The sequence below is a fragment of the Triticum aestivum genome, chromosome 2A, assembly GCF_018294505.1.
Source record: "Triticum aestivum cultivar Chinese Spring chromosome 2A, IWGSC CS RefSeq v2.1, whole genome shotgun sequence".
In the NCBI taxonomy this organism is placed as follows: Eukaryota; Viridiplantae; Streptophyta; class Magnoliopsida; order Poales; family Poaceae; genus Triticum; species Triticum aestivum.
This window is the reverse complement of record NC_057797.1, coordinates 337832925-337856319: the sequence shown is the minus strand read 5'-3', so window position 1 is coordinate 337856319 and position 23395 is coordinate 337832925.

Sequence of the window (23395 nt, the reverse complement as noted above, 5' to 3'; positions counted from 1 at the left end):
CTCGACCACCATTGTTGTAAAGTCGGACGCCACTATTGCAAAACACTTCTTCTTCGGAGTTAATCACAGCTTACGCCTAGCGTCACCTGTGTCATGGGTACAACTACATATAATTTAGATGCAACAGTAGAAGTTTTGGTGGATATGTCAATTTTTCTCCTGTTGCAACGCACGGGCATATGTGCTAGTAGGATACCCAAAAGAGACTATTGGGTACACCTTCTATCACAGATCCGAAGGCAAGATATTCGTTGCAAAGAATGGATCCTTTCTAGAGAAGGAGCTTCTCTCAAAAGAAGTGAGTGGGAGGAAAGTAGAACTTGATGAGGTAACTGTACCTGCTCCCTTATTGGAAAGTAGTATATCACAGAAATCAGTTCCAGTAATTCCTACACCAGTAAGTGAGGAAGCTAATGATGATGATCATGAAACTTCTGATCAAGTTACTACCGAACCTCGTAGGTCAACCAAAGTAAGATCCGCACCAAAGTGGTACGGTAATCCTATTCTGGAAGTCATGTTACTTGACCATGACGAACCTACGAACTATGAGGAAGTGATGATGAGCCCAAATTTCGCAAAATGGCTTGAGGCCATGACATCTGAGATGGGATCCATGTATGAGAACAAAGTGTGGACTTTGGTTGACTTGCCCGATGATCAAAAAGCCATAGAGAATAAATGGATCTTCAAGAAGAAGACTGACGCTGACGGTAATATTACTGTCTACAAAGCTCGACTTGTTGCAAAAGGTTTTTGACAAGTTCAAGGAGTTGACTATGATGAGACCTTATCACCCGTAGCGATGCTTAAGTTCGTCCGAATCATGTTAGCAATTGCCGCATTTTATGATTATGAAATTTGGCAAATGGATGTCAAAACTATATTCCTTAATGGATATCTTAAAGAAGAGTTGTATATGACGCAACCGGAAGGTTTTGTCGATCCAAAAGGTGCTAACAAAGTGTGCAAGCTCCAACGATCCATTTATGGACTTGTGCAAGCCTCTCGGAGTTGGAATATACACTTTGATAGTGTGATCAAAGTATATGGTTTTATACAGACTTTTGGAGAAGCCTGTATTTACAAGAAAGTGAGTGGGAGCTCTGTAGCATTTCTGATATTATATGTGGATGACATATTGTTGATCGGAAATGATACTGAATTTCTGAATAGCATGAAAGGATACTTGAATAATAATTTTTCAATGAAAGACCTCGGTGAAGCTGCTTATATATTAGGCATCAAGATCTATAGAGATAGATCACGACGCTTAACCGGACTTTCACAAAGCACATACCTTGATAAAGTTTTGAAGAAGTTCAAAATGGATCAAGCAAAGAAAGGGTTCTTGCCTGTGTTACAAGGTGTGAAGTTGACTCAGACTCAATGCCCGACCACTGCAGAAGATAGAGAGAAAATGAAAGTCATTCCCTATGCTTCAACCATAGGTTCTATCATGTATGCAATGCTGTGTACCAGACCTGATGTGTGCATTGCCATTAGTTTAGCAGGGAGGTACCAAAGTAATCCAGGAGTGGATCACTGGACAGCGGTCAAGAACATCCTGAAATACCTGAAAAGGACTAAGGATATGTTTCTCGTTTATGGAGGTGACAAAGAACTCATCGTAAACGGTTACGTCGAGGCAAGCTTTGACACTGATCCGGATGACTCTAAGTGACAAACCGGACACGTGTTTTTATTGAATGGTGGAGCTATCAGTTGGTGCAGTTCCAAGCAGAGCATCGTGGCGGGATCTACGTGTGAAGCGGAGTACATAGCTTCTTCGAAAGCAACAAATGAAGGAGTGTGGATGAAGGGGTTCATATCCGATCTAGGTGTCATACCTAGTGCATCAGGTCCAATGAAAATCTTTTGTGACAATACTGGTGCAATTGCCTTGGCAAAGGAATCTAGATTTCACAAGAGAACCAAGCACATCAAGAGACGCTTCAATTCCATCTGCAATCAAATCAAGGAGGGAGACATCGAACAAATCATCTGCTCAACAGCGTCTCCCCGCTCTAATACCACTATTGGGGAACGCAGTAATTTCAAAAAAAAATCCTACGCACATGCAAGATCCATCTAGGTGATGCATAGCAACGAGCGGGAGAGTGTGTTCATGTACCCTCGTAGACTGAAAGCGGAAGCGTTTAGTAACGCGGTTGATGTAGTCATACGTCTTCGCGATCCAACCGATCCAAGTACCGAACGCACGGCACCTCCGCGATCTGCACACGTTCAGCTCGGTGATGTCCCTCGTACTCTTGATCTAGCTAAGGCCGAGGGAGAGTTTCATCAGCATGATAGCGTGATGACGGTGATGATGAAGTTATCAACGCAGGGCTTCGCTTAAGCACTACAACGATATGACCAAGGTGGAAATCTGTGGAGGGGGCACCACACACGGCTAAGACAACTATTAACTTGTGTGTCTATGGGGTGCCCCCTCCCTCGTATATAAAGGAGGGGAGGAGGGGAGGTACGGCCCTCTCTATGGCGCGCCCAAGGGGGAGTCCTACTCCTAGTAGGAGTAGGTTTCCCCCCTTTCCCTAGTTGGAGTAGGAGAAGAAGGAAGAGGGAGAGAGAGGGAAGGAAAGGGGGGCCGGCCCCCACCCAATTTGGATTGGGCTTGGGGGGGGGGGGTGCCCTCCACCTGGCCGCCTCCTCTCTCCCACTAAGGCCCAATAAGGCCCATTGACTCCCCGGGGGGTTCCGGTAACCCCCCGGTACTCCGGTAAATGCCCAAACTCATCCGGAACCATTCCGATGTCCAAACATAGCCTTCCAATATATCGATCTTTATGTCCCGACCATTTTGAGACTCCTCGTCATGTCCGTGATCATATCCGGGACTCCGAACTACATTCGGAACATCAAAACACATAAACTCATAATACTGATCGTCATTGAATGTTAAGCGTGCGGACCCTACGGGTTCGAGAACTATGTAGACATGACCGAGACTCACTTCCGATCAATAACCAATAGCGAAACCTGGATGCTCATATTGGTTCCTACATATTCTACGAAGATCTTTATCGGTCAAACCGCATAACAACATACGCTGTTCCAATTGTCATCGGTATGTTACTTGCCCGAGATTCGATCGTCGGTATCTCAATACCTAGTTCAATCTTGTTACCGGAAAGTCTCTTTACTCATTCTGTAATGCATCATCCCGCAACTAACTCATTAGTCACATTGCTTGCAAGGCTTATAGTGATGTGCAGTACCGAGAGGGCCCAGAGATACCTCTACGACAATCAGAGTGGCAAACCCTAATCTCGATCTATGCCAACTCAACAAACACCATCGAAGACACCTGTAGAGCATATATATAATCACCCAGTTACGTTGTGACGTTTGATAGCACACTAAGTGTTCCTCCGGTATTCCAGAGTTGCATAATCTCATAGTCATAGGAACATGTATAAGTTATGAAGAAAGAAATAGCAATAAACTAAACGATCATAGTGCTAAGATAACGGATGGCTCAAGTCAATCACATCATTCTCTAATGATGTGATCCCATTCATCAAATGACAACTCTTGTCCATGGATAGGAAACTTAACCATCTTTGATTAACGAGCTAGTCAAGTAGGGGCATACTAGTGACACTCTGTTTGTCTATGTATTCACACATGTACTAAGTTTTCGGTTAATACAATTCTACCATGAATAATAAACATTTATCATGATATAAGGAAATATAAATAACACCTTTATTATTGCCTCTAGGGCATATTTCCTTTAGTCTCCCACTTGCACTAGAGTCAATAATCTAGTTCACATCGTCATGTGATTTAACACCAGTAGTTCACATCTTTATGTGATTAATACCCATAGTTCACATCGCCAGGTGGCGTGAGTTGCGAAACTATTCCGCATTGTTTCAAATGAAGACCAAACTCATAACTCAAATATTCTCGTCCATGATCAGATCGTAGAAACTTTATTTTCTTGTTACGATGATTTTCCACTTCACTCTGAAATTCTTTGAACTTTTCAAATCTTTCAGACTTATGTTTAATCAAGTAGATATACCCATATCTGCTCAAATCATCTGTGAAGGTCAGAAAATAACAATACCCGCCGCAAGCATCAGTACTCATTGGACCGCATACATCAATATGTATTATTTCCAACAAGTCCGTTGCTCGCTCCATTGTTCCGAAGAACGGAGTCTTAGTCATCTTGCCCATGAGGCATGGATCGTAAGCATCAAGTGATTCATAATCAAGTGATTCCAAAAGACCATCAACATGGAGTTTCTTCATGCGCTTTAAACCAATATGACCTAAACGGCAGTGCCACAAATAAGTTGCATTATCATTATTAAACTTATATCTTTTGGCTTCAATACTATGAACATGTGTATCACTACTATCAAGATTTAGTAAAAATAGACCACTCATCAAGGGTGCATGACCATAAAAGATATTATTCATATAAATAGAACAACCATTATTCTCTGATTTAAATGAATAACTGTCTCACATCAAACAAGATCTAGATATTGTTGGGGAACGTAGTAATTTCAAAAAAAATCCTACGCACACGCAAGATCATGGTGATGCATAGCAACGAGAGGGGAGAGTGTGATCTACGTACCCTTGTAGACCGACAACGGAAGCGTTATGACTACGCGGTTGATGTAGTCGTACGTCTTCACGGCCCGACCGATCAAGCACCGAAACTATGGCACCTCCGAGTTTTAGCACACATTCAGCTCGATGACGATCCCCGGACTCCGATCCAGCAAAGTCTCGGGGAAGAGTTCCGTCAGCACGACGGCGTGGTGACGATCTTGATGTTCTATCATCGCAGGGCTTCGCCTAAGCACCGCAACAATATTATCGAGGAATATGGTGGAAGGGGGCACCACACACGGCTAAGAGAACGATCACGAGGATCAACTTGTGTGTCTAGGGGTGCCCCCTGCCCCTGTATATAAAGGAGCAAGGGGAGGAGGCCGGCCGGCCCTAGGGCGCGCCAAGGAGGAGGAGTCCTCCTCCTAGTAGGAGTAGGACTCCCCTCTTTCCTACTCCGACTAGGAGGGGGAAAGGAAGGGGGAGAGGGAGAAGGAAAGGGGGACGCCCCCCCCCCTCTCCTAGTCCAATTCGGACAAGAGGGGGAGGGGGCGCGCGACCCACCCTGTCCGCCCCACTCTCTCTCTCCACTAGGGCCCATAAGGCCCATTACTTCTCCCAGGGGGTTCCGGTAACCCTCCGGCACTCCGGTTTTCTCCGAAATCACCCGGAACACTTCCGATGTCCGAATATAGTCGTCCAATATATCAATCTTTATGTCTCGACCATTTCGAAACTCCTCGTCATGTCCGTGATCACATCCGGGACTCCGAACTAACTTCGGTACATAAAAACTCATAAACTCATAATATAACTGTCATTGAAACCTTAAGCGTGCGGACCCTACGGGTTCGAGAACAATGTAGACATGACCGAGACACGTCTCCGGTCAATAACCAATAGCGGAACCTGGATGCTCATATTGGCTCCCACATATTCTACGAAGATCTTTATCGGTCAGACCGCATAACAACATACGTTGTTCCCTTTGTCATCGGTATGTTACTTGCCCGAGATTCGATCGTCGGTATCTCAATACCTAGTTCAATCTCGTTACCGGCAAGTCTCTTTACTCGTTCCGTAATACATCATCTCACAACTAACTCATTAGTTGCAATGCTTGCAAGGCTTATGTGATGTGCATTACCGAGAGGGCCCAGAGATACCTCTCTGACAATTGGAGTGACAAATCCTAATCTCGAAATACGCCAACCCAACATTTACCTTTGGAGACACCTGTAGAGCTCCTTTATAATCACCCAGTTACGTTGTGACGTTTGGTAGCACACAAAGTGTTCCTCCGGCAAACGGGAGTTGCATAATCTCATAGTCATAGGAATATGTATAAGTCATGAAGAAAGCAATAGCAACATACTAAACGATCGGGTGCTAAGCTAATGGAATGGGTCATGTCAATCACATCATTCTCCTAATGATGTGATCCCGTTAATCAAATGACAACACATGTCTATGGTTAGGAAACATAACCATCTTTGATTAACGAGCTAGTCAAGTAGAGGCACACTAGTGATGTTTAGTTTGTCTATGTATTCACACAAGTATTATGTTTTCAGTTAATACAATTCTAGCATGAATAATAAACATTTATCATGAAATAAGGTAATAAATAATAACTTTATTATTGCCTCTAGGGCATATTTCCTTCAGTCTCCCACTTGCACTAGAGTCAATAATCTAGATCACATCGCCATGTGATTTAACATCAATAGTTCACATCACCATGTGATTAACACCCATAGTTCACATCGTCATGTGACCAACACTCAAAGGGTTTACTAGAGTCAGTAATCTAGTTCACATCTATATGTGATCAACACCCAAAGAGTACTAAGGTGTGATCATGTTTTGCTTGTGAGAGAAGTTTAGTCAACGGGTCTACCACATTCAGATCCGTAAGTATTTTGCAAATTTCTATGTCAACAATGCTCTGCATGGAGCTACTCTAGCTAATTGCTCCCACTTTCAATATGTATCCATATTGAGACTTAGAGTCATTTGGATCAGTGTCAAAACTTGCATCGACGTAACCCTTTACGACGAACCTTTTGTCACCTCCATAATCGAGAAACATATCCTTATTCCACTAAGGATAATTTTGACCAATGTCCAGTGATCTACTCCTAGATCACTATTGTACTCCCTTGCCAAACTCAGGGCAGGGTATACAATAGGTTTGGTACACAGCATGGCATACTTTATAGAACCTATGGTTGAGGCATAGGGAATGACTTTCATTCTCTCTCTATCTTCTGCCGTGGTCGGGTTTGAGTCTTACTCAACTTCACACCTTGTAACACAGGCAAGAACTCCTTCTTTGACTGTTCCATTTTGAACTACTTCAAAATCTTGTCAAGGTATGTACTCATTGAAAAACTTATCAAGCGTCTTGATCTATCTCTATAGATCTTGATGCTCAATATGTAAGCAGCTTCACCAAGGTCTTTCTTTGAAAAACTCCTTTCAAACATTCCTTTATGCTTTGTAGAATAATTCTACATTATCTCCGATCAACAATATGTCTTTCACATATACTTATCAGAAATGATGTAGTGCTCCCACTCACTTTCTTGTAAATACAGGCTTCACCGCAAGTCTGTATAAAACTATATGCTTTGATCAACTTATCAAAGCGTATATTCCAACTCCGAGATGCTTGCACCAGTCCATAGATGGATCGCTGGAGCTTGCATATTTTGTTAGTACCTTTAGGATTGACAAACCTTCTGGTTGCATCATATACAACTCTTCTTTAATAAATCCATTAAGGAATGCAGTTTTGTTTATCCATTTGCCAGATTTCATAAAATGCGGCAATTGCTAACATGATTTGGACAGACTTAAGCATAGATACGAGTGAGAAACTCTCATCGTAGTCAACACCTTGAACTTGTTGAAAACCTTTTTGTGACAATTCTAGCTTTGTAGATAGTAACACTACTATCAGCGTCGGTCTTCCTCTTGAAGATCCATTTAATCTCAATGGCTCGCCGATCATTGGGCAAGTCAATCAAAGTCCATACTTTGTTCTCATACATGGATCTCATCTCAGATTTCATGGCCTCAAGCCATTTCGCGGAATCTGGGCTCATCATCGCTTCCTCATAGTTCGTAGGCTCGTCATGGTCAAGTAACATGACCTCCAGAATAGGATTACCGTACCACTCTGGTGCGGATCTCACTCTGGTTTACCTATGAGGTTCGGTAGTAACTTGATCTGAAGTTACATGATCATCATCATTAGCTTCCTCACTAATCGGTGTAGTAGTCACAGGAACGGATTTCTGTGATGAACTACTTTCCAATAAGGGAGCAGGTACCGTTACCTCATCAAGTTCTACTTTCCTCCCACTCACTTCTTTCGAGAGAAACTCCTTCTCTAGAAAGGATCCATTCTCAGCAACGAATATATTGCCTTCGGATCTGTGATAGAAGGTGTACCCAACATTTTCTTTTGGGTATCCTATGAAGACGCACTTCTCCGATTTGGGTTCGAGCTTATCAGGTTGAAGCTTTTTCACATAAGCATCGCAGCCCCAAACTTTAAGAAACGACAACTTTGGTTTCTTGCTAAACCATAGTTCATATAGTGTCGTCTCAACGGATTTAGATGGTGCCCTATTTAACGTGAATGCAGCTGTCTCTAATGCATAACCCCAAAACGATAGTGGTAAATCGGTAAGAGACATCATAGATTGCACCATATCTAATAAAGTACGGTTATGACGTTCGGACACACCATTACACTGTGGTGTTCCAGGTGGCGTGAGTAGTGAAACTATTTCACATTGTTTTAACTGAAGGCCAAACTCGTAACTCAAATATTTTACTTCTACGATCGTATCGTAGAAACTTCTATTTTTGTTACGATGATTCTCCACTTCACTCTGAAATTCTTTGAACTTTTCAAATATTTCAGACTTGTGTTTCATCAAGTAGATATACTCATATCTGCTCAAATCATCTGTGAAGATTAGAAAATAATGATACCTGCTGCGAGCTTCAATATTCATCGGACCACATACATCAGTATGCATGATTTCCAACAAATCTGTTGCTTGCTACATTGTTCCGGAGAACGGAGTCTTAGTCATCTTGCCCATGAGGCATGGTTCGTAAGCATCAACTGATTCATAATCAAGTTATTCAAAAAGTCCGTCGGCATGGAGTTTCTTCATGTGCTTTACACCAATATGACCTAAACGGCAGTGCCACAAATAAGTTGCACTATCATTATTAACTTTGCATCTTTTGGTTTCAATATTATGAATATGTGTATCACTATGATCGAGATCCAACGAACCATTTTCATTGGGTGTGTAACCATATATGTAACCAGAACAACAATTTATTCTCTTACTTAAATGAATAACCGTATTGCAATAAACATGATCAAATCATATTCATGCTCAACGCAAACACCAAATAACACTTATTTAGGTTCAACACTAATCCCGAAAGTATAGGGAGTGTGCGATGATGATCATATCAATCTTGGAACCACTTCCAACACACATCGTCACTTCACCCTTAACTAGTCTCTGTTCATTCTGCAACTCCCGTTTCGAGTTACTACTCTTAGCAACTGAACCAGTATCAAATACCGAGGGGTTGCTATGAACACTAGTAAAATACACATCAATAATCTGTATATCAAATATACCTTTGTTCACTTTGCCATCCTTCTTATCCGCCAAATACTTGGGGTAGTTCCGCTTCCAGTGACCAGTTCCTTTGCAGTAGAAGCACTTAGTCTCAGGCTTAGGTCCAGACTTGAGCTTCTTCACTTGAGCAGCAACTCGCTTGCCGTTCTTCTTGAAGTTCCCTTTCTTCCCTTTGCCCTTTTCTTGAAACTAGTGGTCTTGTCAACCATCAACACTTGATGTTTTTCTTGTTTTCTACCTTCGTCGATTTCAGCATTATGAAGAGCTTGGGAATCGTTTCAGTTATCCCTTGCATATCATAGTTCATCACGAAGTTCTACTAACTTGGTGATGGTGACTAGAGAATTCTGTCAATCACTATTTTATCTGGAAGATTAACTCCCACTTGATTCAGGTGATTGTAGTATCCAGACAATCTGAGCACATGCTGACTAGTTGAGCGATTCTCCTCCATCTTTTAGCTATAGAACTTATTGGAGACTTCATATCTCTCAACTCGGGTATTTTCTTGTAATATTAACTTCAACTCCTGGAACATCTCATATGGTCCATGACGTTCAAAATGTCTTTGAAGTCCTGATTCTAAGCCGTTAAGCATGGTGCACTAAACTATCAAGTAGTCATCATATTGAGCTAGCCAAACGTTCATAACGTGTGCATCTGCTCCTGCAATAGGTCTGTCACCTAGCGGTGCATCAAGGACATAATTCTTCTGTGCAGCAATGAGGATAAACCTCAGATCACGGACCTAATCCGCATCATTGCTACTAACATCTTTCAACTTAGTTTTCTCTAGGAACATATCAAAAATAAACATATGAAAGCAACAACGCGAGCTATTGATCTACAACATAGATATGCTAATACTACCAGGACTAAGTTCATGATAAATTAAAGTTCAATTAATCATATTACTTAAGAACTCCCACTTAGATAGACATCCCTCTAATCCTCTAAGTGATCACGTGATCCAAATCAACTAAACCATGTCCGATCATCACGTGAGATGGAGTAGTTTCATTAGTGAACATCACTATGTTGATCATATCTACTATATGATTCACGCTCGACCTTTCGGTCTCCGTGTTCCGAGGCCATATCTGTATATGCTTGGCTTGTCAAGTATAACCTGAGTATTCCGCATGTGCAACTGTTTTGCACCCGTTGTATTTGAATGTAGAGCCTATCACACCCGATCATCACGTGGTGTCTCAGCACGAAGAACTTTCGCAACGGTGCATACTCAGGGAGAACACTTCTTGATAATTAGTGAGAGATCATCTTAAAATGCTACCTTCAATCAAAGCAAGATAAGATGCATAAAAGATAAACATCACATGCAATCAATATAAGTGATATGATATGGCCATCATCATCTTGTGCTTGTGATCTCCATCTTCGAAGCACCGTCATGATCACCATCGTCACCGGCGCGACACCTTGATCACCATCATAGCATCATTGTCGTCTCGCCAATCTTATGCTTCCATGACTATCGCCACCGCTTAGTGATAAAGTAAAGCATTACAGCACAATTGCATTGCATACAATAAAGCGACAACCATATGGCTCCTGCCAGTTGCCGATAACTCAGTTACAAAACATGATCATCTCATACAATAAAATTTAGCATCATGTCTTGACCATATCACATCACAACATGCCCTGCAAAAACAAGTTAGATGTCCTCTACTTTGTTGTTGCAAGTTTTACGTGGCTGCTACGGGCTTAAGCAAGAACCAATCTTACCTATGCATCAAAACCACAACGATAGTTTGTCAAGTTGGTGCTGTTTAACCTTCGCAAGGACCGGGCATAGCCACACTCGGTTCAACTAAAGTTGGAGAAACTGACACCCGCCAGCCACCTGTGTGCAAAGCACGTCGATAGAACCAGTCTCGCGTAAGCGTACGCGTAATGTCGGTCCGGGCCGCTTCATCCAACAATATCGACGAACCAAAGTATGACATGCTGGTAAGTAGTATGACTTATATCGCCCACAACTCACTTGTGTTCTACTCGTGCATATAACATCAACACATAAAACCTAGGCTCGGATGCCACTGTTGGGGAATATAGTAATTTCAAAAAAAAAATCCTACGCACACGCAAGATCATGGTGATGCATAGCAACGAGAGGGGAGAGTGTGATCTACGTACCCTCGTAGACCGACAGCGGAAGCGTTCTGACAACGCGGTTGATGTAGTCGTACGTCTTCACGGCCCGACCGATCAAGCACCGAAACTACGACACCTCCGAGTTTTAGGACACGTTCAGCTCGATGACGATCCCCGGACTCCGATCCAGCAAAGTGTCGGGGAAGAGTTCCGTCAGCACGACGGCGTGGTGATGATCTTGATGTTCTACCGTCGCAGGGCTTCGCCTAAGCACCGCTACAATATTATCGAGGAATACGGTGGAAGGGGGCACCGCACACGGCTAAGAGAACGATCACGAGGATCAACTTGTGTGTCTAGGGGTGCCCCCTGCCCCCGTATATAAAGGAGCAAGGGGAGGAGGCCGGCCGGCCCTAGGGTGCGCCAAGGAGGAGGAGTCCTCCTCCTAGTAGGAGTAGGACTCCCCTCTTTCCTACTCCTACTAGGAGGGGGAAAGGAAGGGGGAGAGGGAGAAGGAAAGGGGGACGTCGCCCCCCTCTCCTAGTCCAATTCGGACCAGAGGGGGAGGGGGCGCGCGGCCAACCCTGGCCGCCCCTCTCTCTCTCCACTAGGGCCCATAAGGCCCATTACTTCTCCCGGGGGGTTCCGGTAACCCTCCGGCACTCCAGTTTTCTCCGAAATCACCCGGAACACTTCCAGTGTCCGAATATAGCCGTCCAATATATCAAGCTTTATGTCTCGACCATTTTGAAACTCCTCGTCATGTCCGTGATCACATCAGGGACTCCGAACTAACTTCGGTACATCAAAACTCATAAACTCATAATATAACTATCATGGAAACCTTAAGCGTGCGGACCCTACGGGTTCGAGAACAATGTAGACATGACCGAGACACGTCTCCGGTCAATAACCAATAGCGGAACCTGGATGCTCATATTGGCTCCCACATATTCTACGAAGATCTTTATCGGTCAGACCGCATAACAACATACGTTGTTCCCTTTGTCATCGGTATGTTACTTGCCCGAGATTCGATCGTCGGTATCTCAATACCTAGTTCAATCTCGTTACCGGCAAGTCTCTTTACTCGTTCCGTAATACATCATCTCACAACTAACTCATTAGTTGCAATGCTTGCAAGGCTTATGTGATGTGCATTACCGAGAGGGCCCAGAGATACCTCTCCGACAATCGGAGTGACAAATCCTAATCTCGAAATACGCCAACCCAACATTTACCTTTGGAGACACCTGTAGAGCTCCTTTATAATCACCCAGTTACGTTGCGACGTTTGGTAGCACACAAAGTGTTCCTCCGGCAAACAGGAGTTGCACAATCTCATAGTCATAGGAACATGTATAAGTCATGAAGAAATCAATAACAACATACTAAACGATCAGGTGCTAAGCTAATGGAATGGGTCATGTCAATCACATCATTCTCCTAATGATGTGATCCCGTTAATCAAATGACAACACATGTCTATGGTTAGGAAACATAACCATCTTTGATTAACGAGCTAGTCAAGTAGAGGCACACTAGTGACGTTTAGTTTGTCTATGTATTCACACAAGTATTATGTTTCCGGTTAATACAATTCTAGCATGAATAATAAACATTTATCATGAAATAAGGAAATAAATAATAACTTTATTATTGCCTCTATGGCATATTTCCTTCAGATATAATGTTCATGCTTAACGCTGGCACCAAATAACAATTATTCAGGTCTAAAACTAATCTCAAAGGTAGATGTAAAGGTAGTGTGCCGACGGCAATCACATCGACTTTGGAACCATTTCCCACGCGCATCGTCACCTCGTCCTTAGCCAATCTTCGCTTAGTCCGTAGCCCATGTTTCGAGTTGCAAATATTAGCAACAAACCAGTATCAAATACCCAGGTGCTACTGCGAGCATTAGTAAGGTACACATAAATAACACGTATATCAAATATACCTTTCACTTTGCCATCCTTCTTCTCTGCCAAATACTTGGGGCAGTTCCGCTTCCAGTGACCAGTCCCTTTTCAGTAGAAGCACTCAGTCCCACGCTTAGGTCCAGACTTGGGCTTCTTCACTTGAGCAGCAACTTGTTTGCCGTTCTTCTTCAAGTTCCCCTTCTTCCCTTTACCCTTTTTCTTGAAACTGCTGGTCTTGTTGACCATCAACACTTGATGCTCCTTCTTGATTTCTACCTCCACAGCCTTTAGCATTGCGAAGAGCTTAGGAATTGTCTTATCCATCCCTTGCATATTATAGTTCATCACGAAGCTCTTGTAGCTTGGTGGCAGTGATAGAAGAACTCTGGCAATTACACTATCAACTGGAAGATTAACTCCCAGCCGAGTCATGTGATTGTGGTACCCAAACATTCTAAGTATATGCTCACTGACAGAACTATTCTCCTCCATTTTGCAGCTATAGAACTTATTGGAGACTTCATATCTCTCAATCCGGGCATTTGCTTGAAATATTAACTTCAACTCCTGGAACATCTCATATGCTCCATGACATTCAAAACGACATTGAAGTCCCGGTTCTAAGCCGTAAAGCATGGCGCACTGAACTATCGAGTATTCATCAGCTTTGCTCTCCCAGGTGTTCATAACATCTGGCGTTGCTCCTGCAGCGGGTTTGGCACCCAACGGTGCTTCCAGGACGTAATTGTTCTGTGCAGCAATGAGGATAATCCTCAAGTTACGGACCCAGTCCGTGTAATTGCTACCATAACCTTTCAACTTAGCTTTCTCTAGGAACGCGTTAAAATTCAACAGAACAATAGCACGGGCCATTTATCTACAATAACATAGACATGCAAAATACTATCAGGTACTAAGTTCATGATAAATTAAAGTTCAATTAATCATATTACTTAAGAACTCCCACTTAGATAGACATCCCTCTAATCATCTAAGTGATCACGTGATCCATATCAACTAATCCATGTCCGATCATCACGTGGGATGAAGTAGTTTTCAATGGTGAACATCACTATGTTGATCATATCTACTATATGATTCATGCTCGACCTTTCGGTCTTAGTGTTCCGAGGCCATATCTGCATATGCTAGGCTCGTCAAGTTTAACCCGAGCATTTTGCGTGTGCTAAACTAGCTTGCACCCGTTGTATGTGAACGTAGAGCTTATCACAACCGATCATCACGTGGTGTCTCGGCACGACGAACTGTAGCAATGGTGCATACTCAGGGAGAACACTTGTAACTTGAAATTTAGAGAGAGATCATCTTATAATGCTGCCGCCAAACTAAGCAAAATAAGATGCATACAAGATAAACATCACATGCAATCAAATAAGTGATATGATATGGCCATCATTATCTTGTGCCTTTTGATCTCCATCTCCAAAGCACCATCATGATCACCATCGTCACTGGCTTGACACCTTGATCTCCATCGAAGCATCGTTGTCATCTCGCCAACTATTGCTTCCACGACTATCGCTGCCACTTAGTGATAAAGTAAAGCAATTACATGGTGATTGCATTTCATACAATAAAGCGAGAACCATATGGCTCTTGCTAGTTGCCGATAACTGTGTTACAAAACATGATCATCTCATACAACAATTTATATAATCATGTCTTGACCATATCACATCACAACATGCCCTGCAAAAACAAGTTATACGTCCTCTACTTTGTTGTTGCAAGTTTTACGTGGCTGCTACGGGCTTCTAGCAAGAACCGTTCTTACCTATGCATTAGAACCACAACATAGTATAGTGATTTCTTTTTTGATCTTCAGAAAGAATCATGTTCATTGAAACTGATTCAACTAAAGTTGGAGAAACAGACACCCACTAGCCACTTGTGTGCGAAGCACGTCGGTAGAACCAGTCTCGCGTAAGCGTACGCGTAATGTCGGTCCGAGCCACTTCTTCCAACAATACCGCTGAATCAAGAATCAACTAGTGACAACAAGCAATATGTATATACCCACGCCCACAACTCCTTTGTGTTCTACTCATGCATATAACATCTACACATAGACCTGGCTCGGATCCCACTGTCGGGGAACGTGGTAATTTCAAAAAAATCCTACGCACACGCAAGATCCATCTAGGTGATGCATAACAACGAGCGGGAGAGTGTGTCCACATACCCTCATAGACCGAAAGCGGAAGTGTTTAGTAACACGGTTGATGTAGTCGAATGTCTTCGCGATCCAACCGATCCAAGTACCGAATGCACGACACCTCCGTGATCTGCACACGTTCAGCTCGGTGACGTCCCTCATACTCTTGATCCAGCTAAGGCCAAGGGATACTTTCATCAGCACCATGGTGTGATGATAGTGATGATTAAGTTACCCATGTAGGGCTTCGCCTAAGCACTACAACGATATGACCGAGGTGGAAATCTGTGGAAGGGGGCACCAGACGGCTAAGACAACTATCAACTTGTGTGTCTATGGGGTTCCCCCTCCCCCATATATAAAGGAGGGGAGGGCCGACCCTCTCTATGGCGCGCCCAAGGGGTAGTCCTACTCCTAGTAGGAGTAGGTTCCCCCCTTTCCCTAGTTGGAGTAGGAGAAGGAGGAAGAGGGAGAGAGAGGGAAGGAAAGGGTGGCCGGCCCCCACCCAATTCAGATTGGGCTTGGGGGGGCCCTCCACCTGGCCGCCTCCTCCTCTCTCCCACTAAGGCCCAATAAGGCCCGTTGACTCCTCGGGGGGGGGGGGGGTTCCGGTAACCCCCTAGTACTCCGGTAAATGCCCAAACTCATCCAGAACCATTCCAATGTCCAAACATAGCCTTCCAATATATCGATCTTTATGTCTCGACCATTTCGTGACTCCTCGTCATGTCCGTGATCACATCCGGGACTCCGAACTACATTCGGTACATCAAAACACATAAAATCATAATACCGATCATCATCGAACGTTAAGCATGTGGACCCTACGGGTTCGAGAACTATGTAGACATGACCGAGACTCACTTTCGATCAATAACCAATAGCTAAACTTGGATGCTCATATTGGTTCCTACATATTCTACGAAGATCTTTATCGGTCAAACCGCATAACAACATACGTTGTTCCCTTTGTCATCGGTATGTTACTTGCCCGAGATTCAATCGTCGGTATCTCAGTACTGATGTCTACTACACAACCTTCTTCTTGTACACGTTGTTGGGCCTCCAAGTGCAGAGGTTTGTAGGACAACATGAAATTTCCCTCAAGTGGATGACCTAAGGTTTATCAATCCGTGGGATGCGTAGGATGAAGATGGTCTCTCTCAAACAACCCCGCAACCAAATAATAAAGAGTATCTTGTGTCCCCAACACACCCAATACAATGGTAAATTGTATAGGTGCACTAGTTCAGCGAAGAGATGGTGATACAAGTGCAATATGGATGGTAGATATATATTTTTGTAATCTGAAAATATAAAAACAGCAAGGTAACTAATGATAAGAATAAGCACAAACGGTATTGCAATGCTTCGAAACAAGGCCCAGGGTTCATACTTTCACTAGTGCAAGTTCTCTCAACAATAATAACATAATTGGATCATATAACAATTCCTCAACATGCAACAAAGAGTCACTCCAAAGTCACTAATAGCGGAGAACAAACGAAGAGATTATTGTAGGGTACGAAACCACTTCAAAGTTATCCTTTCTGATCAATCTATTCAAGAGTCCGTAGTAAAATAACATGAAGCTATTCTTTCCGTTCGATCTATCCTAGAGTTCATACTAGAATAGCACCTTAAGACAGAAATAAACCAAAACCCTAATGTCACCTAGATACTCCAATGTCACCTAAAGTATCCGTGGGTATGATTATACGATACGCATCAACAATCTCAGATTCATCTATTCAACCAACACAAAGAACTTTAAAGAGTGCCCCAAAGTTTCTACCGGAGAGTCAAGACGAAAACGTGTGCCAACCCCTATGCATAAGTTCACAAGGTCACAGAACTCGCAAGTTCATCACCAAAACATACATCAAGTGGGTCACGTGAATATCCCATTGTCACCACAGATAAGCACATGCAAGACATACATCAAGCGTTCTCAAATCCTTAAAGACTCAATCCAATAAGATAACTTCAAAGGGAAAACTCAATTCATCACAAGGAGATAGAGGGGGAGAAACATCATAAGATCCAACCATAATAGCAAAGCTCGCGGTACATCAAGATCATGCCGAATCAAGATCACGAGAGAGAGAGAGAGAGAGATCAAACACATAGCTACTGGTACATACCCTCAGCCCGAGGGTGAAATACTCCCTCATCGTCATGGAAAGCGCCGGGATGATGAAGATGGCCACCAGAGAGGGATTCCCCCTCCGGTAGGGTGCCGGAACAGGTCTAGATTGGTTTTTGGTGGCTACAAAGGCTTGCGGCGGCGGAACTCCTGATCTAGGTTATTTTATGGAGGTTTGGGTATTTATAGGAATTTTTGGCGTCAGTCTCACGCCAAGGGGGTCTCCGAGTCGTCCACGAGATAGGGGGACGCGATCGGGGGGTAGGGTGCGCCCCCGACCCTCGTGGACGGCCCGTGACTCTTCTGGCCCAACTCTTTTACTTCGGGGGCTTCTTTTGGTCCATAAAAAATCATCAAAAATTGGCACGTCAATTGGACTCCGTTTGATATTCCTTTTCTGTAAAACTCAAAAAACAAGGAAAAAACAGAAACTGGCACTGGGCTCTAGGTTAATAGGTTAGTCCCAAAAATCATATAAATGCATATAAAACATCCTGGATGGATAATATAATAGCATAGAACAATAAAAAATTATAGATACATTGGAGACGTATCAAGCATCCCCAAGCTTAATTCCTGCTCGTCCTTGAGTAGGTAAATGATAAAAACAGAATTTTTGATGTGGAATGCTACCTAACACATTCATTAGTGTAATCTTCTCTATTGTGGCAAGAATATTCTAATCCATAAGATTCAAGACAAAAGTTTAATATTGACATAAAAACAATAATACTTCAAGCATACTAACCGAGCAATTATGTCCTCTCAAAATAACATAGCCAAAGAAAGCTCATCCCTACAAAATCATATAGTTTGGCCATGCTTCATTTTCGTCACACAGAATGCTCCCATCATGCACAACCCCGATGAAAATCCAAGCAATTGTTTCATACTTTAGTATTCTCAAAAAATTTCAACTTTCATGCAATACATGAGCGCGAGCCATGGACATAGCACTATAGGTGTAACAGAATATGATGATGGAGGTTGTGTGGAGAAGACAAAAAAGGAGAAAGTCTCACATCGACGCGGCTAATCAACAGGCTATGGAGATGCCCATCAATTGATGTCAATGCGAGGAGTAGGGATTACCATGCAACATATGCACTAGAGATATAAAGTATGAAAGCTCAACAAAAGAAACTAAGTGGGTGTGCATCCAACTTGCTTGCTCACAAAGACCTAGGGCATTTAAGGAAGCCCATCGTTGGAATATACAAGCCAAGTTCTATAATGAAAAATTCCCACTAGTATATGAAAGTGACAAAATATGAGACTCTCTATTATGAAGATCATGGTGCTACTTTGAAGCACAAGTGTGGTAAAAGGATAGTAGCATTGCCCCTTCTCTCTTTTTCTCTCATTTTTTTTGTTTTTTTTTGTTTTTTGAGCCTTCTCTCTTTTTTTGGCCTTTCTCCCTTTTTCTGTTCCTCATATGGGACAATGCTCTAATAATGATGATCATCACACTTCTATTTATTTACAACTCAAGGATTACAACTCAATACTTAGAACATAAATATGACTCTATATGCGTGTCTCCGGTGGTGTACCGGGATGTGCAATGAATCAAGAGTGACATGTATGAAAAAATTATGAACGGTGGCTTTGCCACAAATACAATGTCAACTACATGATCATGCAAGGCAATATGACAATGATGGAGCGTGTCATAATAAACGGAACGGTGAAAAGTTGCATGTCAATATATCTCGGAATGGCTATGGAAATGCCATAATAGGTAGGTATGGTGGCTGTTTTGAGGAAGATATAAGGAGGCTTATGTGTGATAGAGTGTATCATATCACGGGGTTTGGATGCACCGGCGAAGTTTGCACCAACTCTCGAGGTGAGAAAGGGCAATGCACAGTACCGAAGAGGCTAGCAATGATGGAAGGGTGATAGTGCGTATAATCCATGGACTCAACATTAGTCATAAAGAACTCACATACTTATTGCAAAAATGTACAAGTCATCAAACCCAAAGCACTACGTGCATGCTCCTAGGGGGATAGATTGGTAGGAAAAGACCATCGCTCGTCCCCGACCGCCACTCATAAGGAAGACAATCAAAGAACACCTCATGCTTCAAATTTGTCACACAACGGTTACCATAGGTGCATGCTAGGGACTTGCAAACCTCAACACAAGTATTTCTCAATTTCACAATTACTCAACTAGCATGACTCTAATATTACCATCTTTATATCTCAAAACAGTTATCAAGTATCAAACTTCTCATAGTATTCAACGCACTCTATATGAATTTTTTTATTATACCCATCTTGAATGGCCATCACAGTAGGACTAATTTTATAACCAAAGCAAATTACCCTGTTGTTCTAAAAGACTCTAAAAATAATATAAGTGAAGCATGAGAGTTCATCTATTTATTCAAAATAAAACCACCATCGCGCTCTAAAAAGATATAAGTGAAGCACTAGAGCAAATGACAAACTACTCCAAAAGATATAAGTGAAGATCAATGAGTAGTCGAATAATTATGTAACTATGTGAAGACTCCTTCTCGTAAATAAAATTTTAGATATTAAGTACTTTATTCAAACAGCAAGCAAATCCTAATAAAATAAATTGACGCTCCAAGCAAAACACATATCATGTGGTGAATAAAAATATAGCTCCAAGTAAGGTTTCCGATGAACGAAGATGGAAGAGGGGATGCCTTCTGGGGCATCCCCAAGCTTAGGCTCTTGGTTGTCCTTGAATAATACCTTGGGGTGCCTTGGGCATCCCCAAAACTTGAAAACTTCACAACAGAAAACTCGTAAGCTCCGTTAGTATAAGGAAGCAAATCACCACTTAGGTACTGTCAAGAAAATATTCATAATTTTTCTCACATGATGCCTACTGTACCATATTATTTCTACAATTTATATTAAGAAATATAAGCCATAGAAACTAGAAAACAAGCAAACTATGCATTGAAAACAGAATCTGTCAAAAACAGAACAGTCTATAGTAATCTGTAACTCTTGAATACTTATATAACTCCAAAAATCCTGAGAAAATAAGAAGTCCTAGGCAATTTGTTTATTAATCCTCTGCAAAAAGAATCAGTATTTTATCGCTCTTCTGTTAAAAATGAAAACTAATCTCCTGGGCGCAAAAGTTTCTGTTTTTCAGCAAGATCAAATCAACTATCACCGTAAGCCATCCCAAAGGTCTTGCTTGGCACTTTATTGAAACAAAAGCTATAAAACATGATTACTACAGTAGAATAATCATGTGAACACACAAAAACAGTAGGTATAAATATTTGGTTGTCTCCCAACAAGCGCTTCTCTTTAATGCCTTCAAGCTAGGCATGATGATTTCAATGATGCTCACATAGAAGATAAGAATTGAAACATAATGGGAGCATCATGAAGCATATGACAAGCACATTTAAGTCTAACCCACTTCCTATGCATAGGGGTTTTGTGAGCAAACAACTTATGGAAAAAAGAATCAACTTGCATAGGAAGGTAAAACAAGCAACACCTCAAGATTTTCAACATGTAGAGAGGAAACTTGATATTATTGCAACTCCTACAAGCATATATCCCTCCCTCATAATAATTTTCAGCAACATCATGAATGAATTCAACAATATAACCATGACACAAAGCATTATTTTCATGATTCATAAGCATAGAAAATTTACTACTCTCCACATAAGCAAAATTCTTCTCATTCGGAATAGTGGGAGCAAATTTAACAAAATAACTATCATGGGATTGAAAATTGAAATCAAGATGACAAGTTTCATTGTTATCATTATTCTCTATAGCATACATTTCATCACAATAATCATCATAGATAGGAGGCATTCTTTCATCATAGTAAATTTGCTCATCAAAACTTGGGGGACTAAAAATATCATCTTCATCAAACATAGCATCCCCAAGCTTGTGGCTTTGCATATCATTACAATCATGGATATTCAAAGAATTCATACTAACAACATTGCAATCATGGTCATCATTCAAATATTTAGAGACAAACGTTTTAATGCATTCTTCTTCTAACACTTTGGCACAATTATTGGAATCCTTATTTTCATGAAAGACATTAAAAATATGAAGCATATGAGGCACCCTCAATTCCATTTTTTGTAGTTTTCTTTTATAAACTAAACTAGTGATAAAACAAGAAACTACAATATTCGATTGCAAGATCTAAAGATATACCTTCAAGCGCTAACCACCCCGGCAATGGCGCCAGAAAAGAGCTTGATGTCTACTGCACAACCTTCTTCTTGTAGACGTTGTTGGGCCTCCAAGTGCAGAGGTTTGTAGGACAACAACAAATTTCCCTCAAGTGGATGACCTAAGGTTTATCAATCTATGGGAGGCATAGGATGAAGATGGTCTCTCTCAAACAACCCTGCAACCAAATAACAAAGAGTCTCTTGTGTCCCCAACACACCCAATACAATGGTAAATTGTATAGGTGCACTAGTTAGGCGAAGAGATGGTGATACAAGTGCAATATGGATGGTAGATATAGATTTTTGTAGTCTGAAAATGTAAAAACAACAAGGTAACTAATGATAGAAGTGAGCACAAACAGTATTGCAATGCTTCGAAACAAGGCTTAGGGTTCATACTTTCACTAGTGCAAGTTCTCTCAATAATAATAACATAATTGGATCATATAACAATCCCTCAACATGCAAAAAAGAGTCACTCCATAGTCACTAATAGCGGAGAACAAACGAAGAGATTATTGTAGGGTACGAAACCACCTGAAAGTTATCCTTTCTGATCGATCTATTCAAGAGTCCGTAGTAAAATAACATGAAGCTATTATTTCCATTCGATCTATCATAGAGTTCGTACTAGAATAACACCTTAAGACACAAATCAACCAAAACCCTAATGTCACCTAGATACTCCAATGTCACCTCAAGTATCTGTGGGTACGATTATACGATATGCATCACACAATCTCAGATTCATCTATTCAACCAACACAAAGAACTTCAAAGAGTGCCCCAAAGTTTCTACCAGAGAGTCGAGACGAAAACGTGTGCCAACCCCTATGCATAAGTTCACAAGGTCACAGAACTCGCAAGTTGGTTACCAAAACATACATCAAGTGGACCACGTGAATATCCCATTGTCACCACAGATAAGCACATGCAAGACATACATCAAGTGTTCTCAAATCCTTAAAGACTCACTCCGATAGGATAACTTCAAAGGGAAAACTCAATTCATCACAAGGAGATATAGGGGGAGAAACATCATAAGACCCAACTATAATAGCAAAGCTCGCGGTACATCAAGATCATGCCGAATCAAGAACACGAGAGAGAGAGATCAAACAAATAGCTACTGGTACATACCCTCAGCCCCGAGGGTGAACTACTCCCTCCTCATCGTGGAGAGCGTCGGGATGATGAAGATGGCCATCGGAGAGGGATTCCCCCCTCCGGCAGGGTGCCGGAACATGTCTAGATTGGTTTTTGGTGGCTACAGAGGCTTGCGGCGGCGGAACTCCTGATCTAGGTTATTTTCTGGAGGTTTGGGTATTTATAGGAATTTTTGGCGTCGGTCTCACGCCAAGGGGGTCTCCAAGTCGTCCACGAGATAGGGGGACGCGCCCGGGGGGTAGGGCGCGCCCCCACCCTCGTGGATGGCCCGGGACTCTTCTGACCCAACTCTTTTACTTCAGGGGCTTCTTTTGGTCCATAAAAAATTATCAAAAATTGCCACGTCAATTGGACTTCGTTTGATATTCCTTTTCT